We start from the raw sequence: 13,009 nt of genomic DNA on the forward strand, positions 1-13,009 counted from the left end.
TCAGATAACCTCATTTTGAAGAGGCAACACTATTGTTTCAATTTGCTATCAGTGTTGTGTGTTATGTGTGTTATACATTAGTGGTATATTAGTACTTCTAACTGACATGGTTAGGAACATGTTTTCTTTGGTTTTTGTTTTTATTTTATTTATTTATTTATTTTGGCTGTGTTGGGTCTTTGTTGCTGTGCATGGGCTTTCTCTGCTTGCGGCGAGCGGGGGCTACTCTTCGTTGCAGTGTGCGGGCTTCTTATTGCAGTGGCTTCTCTGTTGCAGAGCACAGGCTCTAGGTATGTGGGCTTCAGTAGTTGCAGCACATGGGCTCGGTAGTTGCGGCACACGGGCCCTAGAGCACTCGGGCTTCAGTATTTGTGGCACGCAGGCTTAGTTGTTCCACAGCATTTTGGATCTTCCCAGACCAGGGCTTGAACCCATGTCCCCTGCATTGGCAGGCAGATTCTTAACCATTGAGCCACCAGGGGAGTCCTTAGAAACATGTTTCCAGATGTAGAAGGGAAGGTATGAACCCTAGAAAATTAATGTAAGTGTTGAGAATATAATGGAAACCTCAGATATCCTGCAGCATTTCTTAAACTACTTTTTATTGTGTTAAAATACACATAACATAAAATATATCGTCTTAACCATTTTTAAGTGTACAGTTCAGTGGTATTAAGTACATTCACGTTGTTGTGCAACCATCACTACCATCCATCTCTAGAACTCTTCATCTTGGAAAACTGAAATTATATCCATTAAACAATAACTCCCTGTTCCTCCTTCCCCCTAGCACCTGGCAACCACTATTCTACTTTCTATCTCTGTGATTTTGACTACTCTTAAGTACCTCATTATGAGTGGAATCATACACTCACTATTTGTCTTTTTGTGACTGGCTTATGTCACCTAACATAATGTCCTCAAGCTTCATACATGTAGCATATATCAGAATTTCGTTCCTTTTCAAGGCTGAATAGTATTCCATTGTATGTATATACTACATCTTGCTTATCCATTCATCTGTCAGTAGACACTTGGGTTGCTTCCATGTTTTAGCTTTTGTGAATAATGCTGCTATGAATATGGGTATACAGATATCTCCTTGAGACCCTGCTTTCAATTACATTCCCATCAGTACTGCAGAAGAGTTCTAATTTCTCCACATCTTCACCAGCAGTTGTTATTTTCTGGGTTTTTTTGATAGCCACCTAATGGAAGTGAGGTATCTCACTGTAGTTTTTTTTTTTTAATTTATTTTTAAATTAAATTTATTTATTTGACTGTGTTGGCTCTTCATTGCTGTGTGCGGATTCTCTCTAATTGCAGCGAGCAGGAGCTACTCTTCGTTGTGGTGCATGGGCTTCTCATTGCAGTGGCTTCTCGTTGCAGAGCACGGGCTCTAGGTATGTGGGTTTCAGTAGTTGTGGCTCACGGACTCTAGAGCACAGGCTCAGTAGTTATGGTGCACAGGCTTAGCTGCTCCGTGGCATATGGGATCTTCCCGGACCAGGGATCAAACCCATGTCCCCTGCATTGGCAGGCAGATTCTTAACCACTGCACCACCAAGGAAGTCCTCATTGTAATTTTGATTTGCATTTCCCTAATGACTAGAGATGTTGAATCTTGTCATGTGCTTATCGACCATTTGTATATCTTGTTTGGATATATGTGTATTCAAGTCTTTTGTCCATTTTTGAATTGAGTTGGGGTTTTAAAAAAAATTTTTCCTGAAGTCCAATTTTCTATTTTTTCTTTTGTTGCCTTTAATGTCATATCCAAGAAATCATTGCCAAATCCAATATTGTGAAGCTTTTGCCCTATATTTTCCAAGTTTTATGTTTTTTAGGTCATGGGTCCATTTTGAATTGATTTTTAAAAATATAGTGTTAGGTAATGGTCCAACTTCATTCTTTTGCATGTGGATATCCAGATTTTCCAGCACCATTTGTTGAAAAGACTGTCTTTTCCTCATTGAATGATCTTGGCACCCTTGTCATTTGGCCATATGTGTGAGGGTTTATTTCTGGACTCTTGTTCTGTCTGTCCATGTTTCTGTCTTTATGCCAGTGCCACACTGTTTTGATTACTGTAGCTTTGTAATAAGTTTCAAAGTCAACAGTCCTCCTGATTTGAGTTCTCCAGCTTTGTTCTTTTCAGGATTGTTCTGGCTATTCAGGGTCGCTTAAGAGCCTATATGAATTTTAGGATGGGTTTTTCTATTTATGCAAAAAAATTGGGATTTTGACAGGGACAGAATTAAATCTGTAAATTGCTTAGGGTAGTACTGATATCTTAGTAAGTCTTCCAGTCCATGAACATGAGATTTCTTTCCATTTATTTATGTCTTTAATTTCTTTCAGCAGTGTTTTATAGTTTTCATTGTACAAACCTTTCACCTCCTTAAGTTAATTCCTAAGCATTTTTTTAGATGCTATTTTTAAAATTTTTATTTTATGTTGGAGTATAGTCGATTTACAGTGGCGGTGTACAGCAAAGTGATTCAGTTGTACATATACATATATCTGTTTTTCAGATTCTTTTCCCATATAAGTTATTACAGAGTACTGGGTAGAGTTCCCTGTTCTATACAGTAGGTCCTTGTTGACTAGCTATTAGATGCTATTTTTTTTTCTTTTTTTTTTTTTTTGGCTGCTCTGGGTCTTCATTGCTGCCCATGGGCTTTCTCTAGTTGCAACGAGCGGGGGCTCCTCTTTGTTGCAGTGCACGGGCTTCTCATTGCAGTGGCTTCTTTTGTTGCAGAGCATGGGCTCTAGGCATCGGGCTTCAGTAGTTGTGGCATGTGGGGTCAGTAGTTGCGGCTTGTGTGCTCTATAGCGCAGGCTCAGTAGTTGTGGTGCATGGGGTTAGTTGCTCTGCAGCATGTGGGATCTTCGTGGACCAGGGCTCGAACCCGTGTCCCCTGCATTGGCAGGCAGATTCTTAACCACTGTGCCACCAGGGAAGCCCCTAGATGCTATTTTATTTTATTTTTATTTATTTATTTGCGGTACGCGGGCCTCTCACTGCCGTGGCCTCTCCCGTGGTGGAGCACAGGCTCCGGACGTGCAGGACCAGCAGCCATGGCTCACGGACCCAGCCGCTCCGCGGCATGTGGGATCCTCCCGGACCGGGGCACAAACCTGTGTGCCCTGCATCGGCAGGCGGACTCTCAACCGCTGCACCACCAGGGCAGCCCTAGATGCTATTTTACTTTATTTATTTATTTTGCGGTACGCAGACCTCTCACTGTTGTGGCCTCTCCCGTTGCGGAGCACAGGCTTGGAAGCGCAGGCCCAGCGGCCATGGCTCACGGGTCTAGCTGCTCCGTGGCATGTGGGATCCTCCCAGACCGGGGCATGAACCTGTGTCCCCTGCATCGGCAGGCGGACTCTCAACCACTGCGTCACCAGGGAAGCCCAAAACCATCTCTTCTTTTTTTTTTTTTTGCGACTGCTATTTTAAATCGAATTGTTTTTGCAATTTTTTTTTTTTTGTTTTTTCAGATTGATCATTGTTAGCCTTACAGCATTTTGAGTCATAAATGTAAGCTGTAAGGCTTGAATGTAAGTTCTCCTCAAAAGGGAAAATACATTGTGTCCTAGTCTCAATATTGGAAATAGGGGATTTGGCATTTGAGCGGGCCCTGCTTATTCCTTGTGTTAGCCAAGCAGAGTTTTCTTTTTTTTCCTTTTCTTTTCTTTTATTTTTTTGCGGTACACAGGCCTCTCACTGCTGTGGCCTCTCCCATTGCGGGGCACAGGCTCTGGACGCGCAGGCTCAGCGGCCATGGCTCACGGGCCCAGCCGCTTTGCGGCATGTGGGATCTTTCCGGACTGGGGCACGAACCCGTGTTCCCTGCATTGGCAGACGGACTCTCAACCACTGCGCCACCAGGGAAGCCCTAAGCAGAGTTTTCTTAAACTAATCATTAATCAGTCACAATGGAGAATAAAGCTGGAGGCTTTCCAGCAAGATCCTGTGCTGTGGCCCTGTGTTAGGTTGTTTTACTGTGCTGTAAACACACAAACTTTTCTGAAGTTTTAAAGCCCCAAATGGCTTTTAGGTGCATACATGTTTATGGAAAAGCAGAGGCCAGTTGGAAATGCCAGAGAGGAAAGTAGAATGTTAATCAAGTCTTAAGGTAGGTACATGCTCTTTCATTCAAATATATCTTTTATTCTTGAGCTCTGGGTTGTAGAATGAACGGAAATCCCACAAGATTGTATTTACCTAAAGGTAAAAAATGAGTGATAGAGAACACTTAGTTGTGTTTGTTGGAAAACATTGCCTTGATGTGTTTACAGAATATCAGAAGCCTTTGTTTACATCAGATACCCATAAACACACAGCTCTGGGATAAGCAACACTGCCTCTTGTCTTTGTGTATTTAGCAAACTTTGTGCCTTAATTGCTTTTTTGAGAAAGTAGGACAGCAGTGTTATGAACTGGTGAAAGCAAGGAGCCAGCTCCAAAACCCCTGTTCTTTAAGCATTTGAATAAGAACAAGCAGAGTTGGGGCTGTATCTTTTTGAACAACTACATTGGACTAGAGTAGGACTGAGATTGGGGGGTCAGGAGGGAGAGAAAGCTGTGAGGTGCTTTGCTCTTGATGATTAAACACTAAGTTACTTGCTGCCCTTGCCCCCTCTCTTCACTCTGGTAAATGGGACTCATAAGTTCTTTGGCCTCTGCTTTTTAACCCTGACTGCCACAAGGGAAACCACTAAATATTTTGGCAACTGCATTTCAATTTTTCATTTAATTTTTCTGAATAGGTAATTTATGTGGCTCAAAATTCAAACAGTACAAAGGATATATAGTGAAAAATCTTCCCCAGGCATCCAGTTCCCCTCCCTAGAGGCAATCAGTGTTTTGAGTATCCTAGAGATTCTGTGTCTACACATACATACACACATTTTCTTTGCCCTTTATAAACAAATGGCAGCAAATTGTGCATGTAGTTCATGAATTTTGCTTTCTGTCCTTACTGTATTTTCAAGAATGATCCACAGCAGGCACATGACCCAGTTGGAGCCAATGAATGACTCTTGCTTGGAATCCTGGAAGAGGGGAAGGATATTTCCTCTGGATTTAATGCTGAGGAGGTTTATTACTTATTGCTGACAAGCATAAATAATGTAGTTGTGCACATTCTCAGGGGTGATTACATTCTGGGACCCTATCAGAGTTGACTCTAAAGATGAACCCCAAATATCTAGAAGTGCAACCAACACCTTCCCAGCTCAAATTCTAACAAGATCAAAAAGCAGCACCTAGGAAAGTTGGCATTTAGGTTAATCACAGGTGAAATCAATCTCAAGTGGCAACTCAGCTCCAACCCTCCTCTAGGTAGAATCTGAATGATCACTTCCTTTAATGCTTAGAGGAAGGGATTTCTACTTTTTGGGAAATAAGCAAGAAGTATACTTTATTAGCTTCTATTCTTTTAGAAACAGTATCTGGAATACAATATGAAATTATGAGACATGCAAAGAAGCAAGAAAATGTTTGAAATTTATGAAAGTTTAAGAAAATTGTGACCCATAATCAAGGAGAAAAAGTCAACCAAACTATTGTACATATAAAGAAATTTGTTATGGACAAATGAAAATTCTAGAACTGAAAAATACAATGTCAAATAAACTCACTGAATGGTCTTAACAGTAGATTGGACACTGTAAAAGAAAGGATCAGTTAATATGAAGACAGATCAATGAAAATGATCAAGACTAAAGTAGAGAGAGAAAAAAGATTGTAGGGGAAAAAAAAAGAATCCCTTATCTATGGAATAATATAAAGCAGTTTTGTTGTTGTTGTTGTTTTTACCGTATGATTCCATTTATATGAAATGTCCAGAATCGGCAAATTCATAGAGACTGTGAAAGGTGAGTGGTTGCCAGGCAGGGACTGGGATAACTGCTAAGAGGTATGGGGTTTCTTCTAGGGGGATGAAAATGTTCCAGAATTTTACATAGGTGATGTGTAGGCTCGGACCAGTTCTTCACTGTGCAGGACTCTGTACAAGGCAGGAAGTCCACCACATCCTCAAAAGGCCCAAAGTGTGACAACTGGGTGCCCTCCAGGCCACCCACCACCCCTTTCCAAACTGTCCCTTGGGGGAAGCACTGACCAGGCTTGGGAGTCACTGCTGGGGATGGAGAAGTGGAAGACTGGGCTGAGCAGATCTCAGACTTTCCTTTCTGTTGCCCTCATGGCTCAAACAACTTTGTTCCACACCATCAGGGTTTTTGCTGAGCCAAGTCCAAAGTTCAAAAGCCCCAGAGTCTCAGAAGCTTTCTCACAACTCCAGGGAAGGAAAGAAGCCCCCATCTCAGGCAGAGGAACAATTTACCACCTCCTCTCAGACAGCGTGCCGTGGTGGGGCAACGCCAGGTTTCCAGGAAATCACTCTGCAAAGGAATGTAGGACAGATTCGCTAATGAGTCTGCCAACTCCACCATCACAGGGACAAAAAGGCACATGATTAAGAGGAAAGACAACAGGTACCTGTGGGTGAGATGGATGTCCTACAGAACTTTCTATTGGCTGCACCTAACTGTGAGCTGGTTCATCTGCATGTAAAGCAGTCTGCATATAATGGGAGTCTCAAAAGGAGAGGAAAGAGACAATACAGCATATGACATATTTGAAAACAATCTGAAAATGCAATTAAGAAAATTCCATTTATAATAATAGCTTCATAAAGAATGAAGCAAAAAAAATTAACAAAAGAAGGGTAAAACTGGGACTTCCCTGGTGGCACAGTGGTTAAGAATCCACCTGCCAGTGCAGGGGACATAGGTTCAAGCCACGGTCTGGAAAGATCCCACATGCCACAGAGCAACTAAGCCCGTGCACCACAACTACTGAGCCTGCGCTCTAGAGCCCACGAGCCACACTACTGAAGCCTGCATGCCTAGAGCCCATGCTCCACAGCAAGAGAAGCCACTGCAGTGAGAAGTCCATGCACCACAACGAAAAGTAGCCCCCGCTTACCGCAGCTAGAGAAAGCCTGTGCGCAGCGATGAAGACCCAACACAGCCAAAAATAAGTAAATAAGTAGATTAATTAATTTTTTTAAAAAGGGTAAAACTTATACTCAAAGTACAAAATATTAGTGACGGAAATTAAAGAAAACCTTAAAAATGTAAAGGCATTCATGGATCAGAAGACAATATTGTTAGGATGGCAATACTTCTCAAATTGATCTACATATTCAGTATAATCTCTATCAGAATCCCAGCTAGCTTCTTTGTAGAAATCAACAAACTGATCCTAAAATTTATATAGAACTATAAGGGGCCCAAAATAGCCAAAACAATCTTGAAAATGCAGAAGAAAATTGAAGGACTCTCACTTCCCAATTTCAAAACTCACTACAAAGTAACAGTAATCAAGATAGTGTGGTACTGGTGTAAGGATAGACATTTAGATCAATGGAACAGAATTGAGAGTCCAGAAATTAATCCACGTATCTATGGTCAATTGACTCTTGATAAGAATGCCAAGACTATTTAATGGAGAAATAATAGTCTTTTTAACAAATGGTGCTGGGACAACTGGATAATCCACACATAAAAGAATGAAGTTGGATCCCTAGTTACCATATAGAGTGTCTTTTCACAGACCCATTCTAGCACTGGATAAAATCAAGTTTCCACAAATTCGGGGAAATCAACCAGTAATATAACTGCCTGACAAAACAAAAATCAACTTCAGAAAATAATAACAGAAGTCAGAGTCTGTACAAGTTTTATTATTCACATGTTCAATATTCACAATGTTCAATATACAGTAGACATGTTTACTGTAAACAGGAAGCATAACCCATAGTAAAGGAAAGAGCAGTCAACAGAAACAGACCCCAAGATGACTCAGAAGTCCAATTAGCAGGCCAGGACTTGAAAGCATGTATTAAAATTATGTTCAAGGGCTTAAAGGAAAAAATGATCATAATCCATGGACACATGGGAAATCTTAGAAAAGAAATTAAACACAGAAAAAGAACCAAATGAAATTTTAGAATGCAAAACTACAATATCTAAAATTTTAAATTCACTAGATGGGCATAACAACAAATTGAAGACAGTAAAAGAAAGTTTCACTGACATTAAAGATAGATCAGGACTTCCCTGGTGGTGCAGTGGTTAGGAATCCGCCTGCCAATGCAGGGGGCACGGGTTCGAGCCCTGGTCCAGGAAGATCCCACATGCCATGGAGCAGCTAAGCCCGTGCGCCACAACTGCTGAGCCTGTGCTCTACAGCCCGTGAGCCACACTACTGAGCCCACATGCCACAACTACTGAAGCCCACGCACCTAGAGCCCGTGCTCCACAACAAAAGAAGCCACTGCAATGAGAAACCCGCGCAGCACAACAAAGAGTAGCCCCCGCTCGCCACAACTAGAAGAGAGCCTGTGCGCAGCAATTAAGACTCAATGCAACCAAAAATAAATAAATAAAAATAAAATAATAAAAAAAAAAAGAATCCGCCTGCCAATGCAGGGGACATGGGTTTGATCCCTGGTCCGGGAAGATCCCACATGCCACGGAGCAACTAAGCCCGTGTGCCACAACTACTGAGCCTGCACTCTAGAGCCCACAAGCCACAACTACTGAAGCCTGCATGCCTAGAGCCCATGCTGTGCAACAAGAGAAGCCACTGCAGTGAGAAGCCCACGTACTGCAATGAAGAGTAGCCCCTGCTTGCTGCAACTAGAGAAAGCCCGTGTGCAGCAATGAAGACCCAACACAACAACAAAAAAAGATCAACGAGGGATAGCAAAAAAGGCAATAAAGAGAATCTCAAAATCAGGTCACATGTGAGAAATCAGACACAAGAAAGTATATATACTGTATGATTTTATTCATAGGGATTTCAAGAACAGGAAAACCAATCTCTGGTAATAGAAAACAAAACAGTAATTGCCTAGAGAAGCAATTGGATAGGGATTCGATGGGGGAAAAGAAATGAGAGAACTTTTCTATGGTGATTGTTCTATATCTTGATTGTAGTGATGATTAATGTACACAATCATCAAAACTCATGAAACTGCACTTAAAAGCTGTGTAATTCACTGTATGTAAGGAATTAACCTAAAAGAAGGCAGGAGAAAAGGAATAGGACAAAAAAACAGATGAAATAAATAGGAAACATAGCAAAGTGGTATACTTAAATCCAACCATATTAATAATTAAGAAATGGTACATATATGAGTAAATGTAAAGGTAGCTTTTTTCTTCTTCAATGTCTCTGAAAACTACAAAACGATGATGAGAGAAATTAAAGGTGACTGTGATAGGCTGCTTCTAAAATGACTCCCAGTGATCCCATCCCCTTACATGAATGCCCTATGTAATTGCCTTTTGTTGCGTGTTGACCTGATTTAGTAACTTGCTCCTAACAAATAGAATATGGTGAAAGTGATGGAATGTCACTTCTGAGATTAGTTTACAAAAGACTGTTAACTTCCACCTTGCTGGTTCTCTCTCTCCCTCACTCTCACTCCCTTTTCTCACTTGCTCACTCTGAAGAAGCCAGCTCCCACGTTTTAACCTGCTTAGGACTTTGACACTGCCCCTCCTCCCCAGCCACCACCCAGCAGTAACAAGGTGACCCTCATCCATCCAGAGGATGATTTTGGAAGAGAAGAAACTGATGAATGGAGTTTTTAAACCTGTGTATGAAGTCCAAGGCAGACTCCTGAGTGACCCACATGTCAAACTGAATAGAATCAATATGGCATATATTTTGAGAACTGAATTATAGTGTGGAATATCATGCAGCTTTTCAGATTGGTCTCTGGTAGCACACAAATGAAGCAGATCAGAATAGCACTCAAGCACTATGAAAATGAAATCATGTTTGGAATGATAGCCCACAAAACTAAGCCAGGACCTGCACACTAAACTAAATAGGGTGACTGCCAGCTAAAATAGAAGATTTAAATAGGATCAGAGTTTTATAACATAATATGCAAAATGCCCAGGTTTCAATAGAAAATCACTCATCATCCCCAAAATTAGAAACTTGAATGAGAAAACATAATCAACAGATGCCAGCACTAAGATAATTTAGATGTTGGAATTATCTAACAAAGATTTTAAAGCAGTCATCATAAAAATGCTTCAACAAGTAATTGCAAACTCTCTTGAAACAAAATAAGAATCTCAGCAAATAAAGAAATATATAAAAGAACCAATCTGAAATTACTGAACTGAAAAATAGAGTAACCAAAGCAACCAATTCACTGGATGGCCTCAGCAACTGAATGAAAATAACAGAAGAAAGAACCAGTGAACTTGAAGGTAGAAAAATAGCACAGTTCTAGAAGATATATAATAGAATATATTTGTGGACTGGGGTTGGCAAAGATATCTGACAAGGAACACAGAAATCACTAACCATTATAAAAAATTGATAAATTGGAATTCATCGAAATTAAGACATTGTTCATCAAAAGACACTATTAAAAAAATGAGTAGGTAAGCCAAGATTGGGAGAAATCTTCAAAATACATATATCTGACAAAAGTCTTATATCCAGGGTACGTATATATGTGTGTGGGGGATGGTGTATACACACACATATGTATATATTACTTATATTTCTGCAAATCTATAATTAAAAGGCTAACAACCTTGGGTGTTTTTTGTTGTTGTTCTTGGTTTTGGTTTTGGTTTGTTAATGGCCAAAGACTTGAATAAATACTTCCACAAAGGAAGATATACGAATGGTCAGTGAGCACATAAAAAGTGCTCAATATCATTAGTAATCAGGAAAATGCAAATTAAAACTATAGTGAGAGGGAGTTCCCTGGTGGTCTAGTGGTTAGCATTCAGCACTTTCACTGCTGTGGCCTGGGTTCAATCCCTGGTCGGGGAGCTGAGATCCCTCAAGCTGTGTGGTACAGCCAAAAAGAAGAAAACAAAACAAAACAACACATAGTGAGATACCACTTCACACCCATTGGAATGGCCAAAATTGAGCAAACAACTGACAACACCAAATGTTGGTGAGGATGTGGAGCATCTGGAACTCTCTTGCACTGCTGGTAGAAGTATAAAATGGTGTTGCCACTTTGGAAAACTATTTTCCAGTTTCTTATAAAGTTAAGCATACATTTACTACATGATCAAGAAATTTCACTCCTAGATATTTTCTCAAGATAAATGAAAATACGTTGAAACAAAGTTCATAGCGTTCATGCTATGAACATGAATGTTCATAGCAGCTTTATACATAATAGTGAAAAATCCAAATGATCATCAGTATAATAAACTGTGGTATATCCATATAATGAAATACTATCTAGCAATAAGAATGAATAAACTATAGAAACACACAAAAACATAGATAAATCTTAAGATCTTTATGCTGAGTGAAAGAAGCCAGACACACAGTGCATGTTGTATGATTCCATTTATACAAAACTGTAATAAAGACAAATGGAACTTAGAGTGATAGAAGGTAGATCAGTGGTCGTGGGAGGGAGGAGGGAAGGGGACTGACGGGGAACCAACACACGGGAACATTTGGCGTTAATGGAAATGTTCTATATTTTGATTGTGGTGGTGGTTGCAAGAATGTTTACGTTTGTGAAAACTCACAGAACTATATTATTTATTTATTTATTTTAATTTGTTTATTAATTTTGGCTGTGTTGGGTCTTTCGCTGCACAGGCTTTCTCTAGTTGCAGTGAGCAGGGGCTACTCTTCGTTGCGGTGCATGGGCTTCTCATTGCGGTGGCTTCTCTTGTTGCGGAGCATGGGCTCTAGGCATGTGGCCTTCAGTAGTTGTGGCATGCAAGCTCAGTAGTTGTGGCTCATGGGCTCTAGAGCGCAGGCTCAGTAGTTGTGGCGCATGGGCTTAGCTGCTCCACGGCATGTGGGATCTTCCTGGACCAGGGCTCGAGCCCGTGTCCCCTGCATTGGCAGGGAGATTCTTCACCACTGCACCACCAGGGAAGTCCCAGATCTATATACTTTAAAATCTGTGCTTTTTATTCGTAATTTTGCCTCAATTTTAAAATATTTTGGTTTATGGGACTCCAAAGCTTACATTTTTGAAAGGTATTGAATCCACATCTATCTATCTATTAGTATTCTTTGGTTAGAGCATTGTATTTTGCAGATTTCTCCCAATCTTGGCTTGCCTATTCACCTTTTAAATAGTGTCTCTTGATGATTTATCAATGGAAATAAAAAATAAATTCTGTCCTTTGAGGGACTTCCAATGTAACCATAATTCAAAACAAAATAGGATAAATACAACTGGAGAGCCACTTTATTATGTTTTTCATTTTTTTGGCAGCACAGCTTGCGGGATCTTAGTTCCCCAACCAGGGATTGAACTCATGTCCCTTGTAGTGGAAGTGTGGAGTCTTAACCCCTGCACCACCAGGGGAGTACCCCCTTGGAGAGGTACTTTAAAAGGCTCTGAAGAGGAGCTCTTTCCTGAATTACCCTCTACTGAGCTTTATAGTTAAGTCACTTAAGCCTATCTGACTGATGTCCTAACATGAAGGGGGTTTTGGAGTGGATCATGTCTAAGTTTTCTTCCAACACTAAAGTTCATTGATCTATGAACTCCCAGCTCATCCAATGCAGTTGCATTGAGGCCTTGAAAGACAGGGCAGGATTTCCACTGGTAGACTTGTGAGAATGGCTATGCTGGCAGAGCATTGCATGGGCAAAGGTGTGGTCACTGGAAGCACAAGCTCTGCTCAGAGAAGAGCAAGAACTCTGTCTTTAGAGTGAAGGTTAGATGTGTGTTGGGGAGCAGTGGGGAGAAAACTAAAAAGGTGGATGGGGCCCAACTGGGGCCATGACTGCCAGGCTGAAGACTCTTACCCAAGAGTACAGGGTTCCAGAAATATCTGGGAAAGAGGGGTCAGCAGAAGGAAGGCAAACAGGCAATAAATTTAGTCCTTCCCTACGTGCATGTCCCTCTTACTAGTGCTTACCTATGGGAGAAAGGTCGCAGATCTGAAAGATACTGCAGTCTTA

Source organism: Delphinus delphis, chromosome 1, assembly GCF_949987515.2.
Source record: "Delphinus delphis chromosome 1, mDelDel1.2, whole genome shotgun sequence".
Lineage (NCBI taxonomy): Eukaryota > Metazoa > Chordata > Mammalia > Artiodactyla > Delphinidae > Delphinus > Delphinus delphis.